This window comes from Equus quagga, chromosome 1 (assembly GCF_021613505.1).
Source record: "Equus quagga isolate Etosha38 chromosome 1, UCLA_HA_Equagga_1.0, whole genome shotgun sequence".
Classification (NCBI taxonomy): Eukaryota; Metazoa; Chordata; class Mammalia; order Perissodactyla; family Equidae; genus Equus; species Equus quagga.
The window spans coordinates 154,743,143-154,747,885 of NC_060267.1; the positions used below are offsets into that span (position 1 = coordinate 154,743,143).

The window sequence follows — 4,743 nt, forward strand, 5'->3', positions numbered from 1 at the left end:
TGGACCCCTATCTTATACCATACACAAAAATCAACTCAAAATGGATTAAAGTTGCTAATGTAAGACCTGAAACCATAAAACTCCTAGAAGAAAATGTTGGAAGAAAGCTGCTTGACATTGATCTTGGCAATAATTTTTTGGATTTGGCACCAAAAGCAAATCCAACAAAAGCAAAAATAAATAAGTGGAACTACATCAAACTAAAAAGCTTCAGCACAACAAAGGAAACCATCAATGTAATGAAAAGACAACCTATAGAATGGGAGGAAATATCTGCAAACCACATGTCCAATGAGGGATTAATATCCAAAATATACAAGGAACTCACACAACTCCATAGCAAAAAAACAAACAAAAAACAAAATAACCCAACTAAAAAAATGGGCAAAGGACCTGAATAGACATTTTTACAAGGAAGACTTACAAATGGTCAACAGGTACATGAAAAGGTGCTCAACATCACTAATCATCAGGGAAATGCAAATCAAAACAACAAGGAGATAACACCTCACACCTGTTAGAATGGCTATTATCAAAAAGACAAGAGATAACAATTGCTGGTGAGGAGGTAGATAAAAAGGAACACTTGTACACTGTTGATGGGAATATATACTGGTATAGCCACTATGGAAAACAGTATGGAGATTCTTCAAGAAATTAAAAAATAACTCTTTTACCAGTGACGTGCCAACATGGGCCGCATTCGCACCAAGACCATGAAGAAGGCGGCCCGGGTCATCATTGAGAAGTACTACCCATGCTTCAGCAATGACTTCCACACCAACAAGCACGTGTGTGAGGAGATCGCCATCATTCCCAGCAAGAAGCTCTGCAACAAGATCGCAGGCTATGTTACCCACCTGAGGAAGCGCATCCAGTGAGGACCTGTGAGAGGAATGTCCATCAAGCTGCAGGAGGAGGAGAGGGAGCAGAGGGATAACTATGTTCCTGAGGTCTCAGCCCTGGATCAGGAGATCATTGAAGTAGATCCTGCCACTAAGGAAATGCTGAAACTCTTGGACTTTGGCAGTCTGTCCAACCCGCAGTTCACTCAGCCTAAAGTTGGGATGAATTTCAAAACACCATGTGGAGCTGTTTGAAAAAACTTCTGGAAAGCAAAGGAAACCATCAACAAAATGGAAAGACAACCCACCAACTGGGACAAAATATTTGCAAGTCATTTATCAGACAAGGGGTTGATGTCCAAAGTATATAAAGAACTCACACAACTCAACAACAACAAAAAAAACAACCCGATCAAAAAATGGGCAGAGGATATGAACAGACATTTTTCAAAGGAAAATATACAGATGGCCAGCAGACACATGAAAAGATGCTCAACGTCACTAAACATTAGGGAAACACAAATCAAAACTACAATGAGACATCACCTTACACCAGTCAGAATGGCTATAATTACCAAGACAAAAAGCAGGAAATGTTGGATAGGATGTGGAGAAAGGAGAATGCTCATACACTGCTGGTGGAAATGCAAACTGGTACAGCCACTATGGAAAACAGTATGGAAATTCCTCAAAAAACTAAAAATAGAAACACCATATGACCCAGCTATCCCTCTACTGGGTATCTACCTAAACAACTTGAAATCAATAATCCACAGTAACATACATTCCCCTATGTTCATTGCAGCACTGTTCACAATAATCAAGACATGGAAACAATCCAAGTGCCCATCGACCAATGATCGGATAAAGAAGATGTGGTATATATACAATGGGATACTACTCAGCCACAAAAAAAGACAAAATCATCCCATTTACGACAACATGGATGGACCTGGAAGATATTATGCTAAGCGAAATAAGCCAGACTGAGAAAGACAAACACCATATGACTTCCCTCATGTGCAGAATATAAACAAACACACGGACAAAGAAAATGGTTCAGTGATTACTATGGGAAGGGGGATGGTGGGTGGGCATAGGTAGTGAAGAGGAGCACTTGTGTGGTGACAGACAAGAAATAATGTACAACTGAAATTGCACAATGATGTAAACTATTATGAATCTCAATTTTAAAAATTTAAAAAAGAATAGAATTTCAAAAAAAAAAAGAAATTAAAAAATAGAACTATCATATGATCCCACAATCCCACTTCTGGGTACTTATCCAAAGGAAATGAAATCATTGTCTCGAAAGGCTATCTGTATTCCCATGTCCATTGCAGCATTATTCACAATAGCCAAGATATGGAAGCAACCTAAGTGTCCATCAATGGGTGAGTGGATAAATAAAATGTGATTATATTTTAAGACAGATTGCATGGTATCACTTATATGTGGAATCTTAAAAGAAAAAAGTCAAACTCACAGAAACATAGAGTAGAAAAGTGGTTGCCAGGGCCTGGGGGTTGGGGAAATAGGGAGAGGTTGGTAAAAGAGTACAGACTTCTGGTTATAAGATGAATAATGTCCACAGATCCAGTGTTCAACATGGTGACTAGAGTTGCTAACACTGTATTGTACAAATGAAATTTGCTAAGAGAGTAGAACTCAAACGTTCTCACACACACACAAAGGGTAAATATGTGAGGTGATGGGTGTGTTAATTAATTCGAAGGGGGGGATCCCTTCACAATGTATCCATATGTCAAATCAGCACATGGGACACTTTAACTTTCTTACGGTTTTGTCAATTATACCTCAATAAAGCTGAAAATAAAATAAAATATAGACTGCAAAAATAGTAATAAAACCACAGTCTTAAAGCTTCAAAATCTCTGGAATCCTCTTCTTTCATTTTTCAAACCAAACACACACTTCCCATATTTTCTTCCTCTTATCAAATTGAATGTCTTATTTTGGAGGATGCTTTTGTGGTACATTGATATCATGGTACCCTTAGTGTCTTGGGAAATTATCATGAGTTTATGAGATATTCACAAAATCCCACTAGCTTGTAAATTTCATGAGGACAAGAGCTGCTGTTTCGCTTACCATTGAATTCTCTACATCTAGCACAATGCCCAGTAGGCACTCAAAATCATTTGTTGAATGAACAATCCTACTACTGGGCTATTGCCTTGCCATCAGAATGGATATTGGGAAACAACTATTGGTTTCTGTAGCAGCAAAGCATGGCAATGCCAACTAAAGACTTAGAAATAATAATACTTTTGAAGTTTGGAATTGTGGTTTGGAGGAATCATTACAGTTAATCAGTAAAAAAGCTTAATAGCTCTAATTCCCCCAAACTCTTCTATATACATTTCATTTGAATCATCTTGGACCTTCCCTTCCTATTCCCCACCTCAATTCCAGGGAAAGAAAATACAATTCCATATGTCCCTTTTTTCTCTGCCTCCTTGTTTAAGACTTAACAGTAAGTGTTAGGAAGCCAAGATTTGGAGTCTCTGAGAGTTAAAATGGGAAAAAGCATGAAAAAGACCATGATCTATTTTCCCTAAGCCCGTTGATCTTCCTGAGTTCCTACTGTCAACGGATTCTCCTCAGCAGGTTTCATTTCAATCCATTGCCAACTAGTATGTATGGAGTCAGCATGAATGTATAAATCACATCACGGCTAAGTGCAGAGAATATAAGTGGCTCAAAATGGTAACCAAATTTTAACATTAAAGTCAAAAGCACTTCAGATTTTTGTGACCAAGTCACTAAAGAAAGCATTCCTATAAAATGAAGGGGTAGGTTGGAAAAAATAATCAGAGTAGTGAGACTTTTTTTCTTTTTTTTTAATTGTGCAAAAAATAAAAGGGGGATATTAAGGTTTTGCTTGTCAGGGAATTTTTATTGAAAGATACTCCAGTGATTTGTTCTTTTCTTTTGGTTTAGTTTGGTTTGGGTTTTTTGCTGGCACTTCAGTGAACTGAAGAATAGAATAATCTCTGAGTAGAAGAGGGACTTGAGATCTCACTCTTAATTAGTTCATCTCTCACCATCAGCATGATGCAACAGAGGGGAAAAAGTATATTCTTAAAAGTAACTAAAACACTATTGAAGATGAATCTCACATGCATTATATTAAGTGAAAGAAACCAGATTCAAAATACTACCTGCTATATGATTTCATTTATGGAACATTCTAGAAAAGACAAAATAGTAGGAACAGAAAACAAACCAGTGGTTCCCAAGGCCTGAGGTTGGGGTAGGAGTTGACATAAAGAAGTGGGTAAGAATTTTTTGGGGGGGTGGGAGGGTGATGGAAATGTTATGTCTTTTCATTGTAGATACACAACTGCATGCATCTACAGAAACTCATAGAAATGTACACTAAAAATGATGAATTTACTGTATTTAAATTATTCCATAATAAAAATAAATTGAGGGGGAAATCTTTGTTAACACAAGCAGGCCAATTTCTCCCTAAAGGATGGGGCGTCTGGAATGGAACGAGGTAGAGGAGGTGGAGGAGAACTAACATTAGCATCATCGTAACTGCAACTCTCGGGCTCTCACTACATACCAGAGATGTTACGACATCATCCCATTTAGTTCTCATATTAATTTGTCCAAAGTTGCATACTGTACTCAGCCAGCCTTGGACATGGATTTCAAATCCCAGTCTGTCTGACTCCCAACCCCAAGATTTTCACCACAGTGCTAAACTGCTTCTACTATGCATCAGATGTTTAATGTACCGAAATGCATTTACTTCCCATGCCCTTGTGAAGCGCTTTAGTGCCTCCCTCTCACCGATGAGGAAACTAACCAGAGATTTGTAACTTGCCCAAGAACCAGAGCCAGGATTCAGACCCAGGTCCGTCTG

General features: G+C 38.1%; 1 pseudogene; it reads left to right on the forward strand.

Moving 5' to 3' along the window:
- The first annotated feature begins 692 nt into the window (after positions 1 to 692).
- Positions 693 to 1,100, forward strand: LOC124226665 (40S ribosomal protein S17-like; annotated as a pseudogene).
- Positions 1,101 to 4,743: the final 3,643 nt, after the last annotated feature.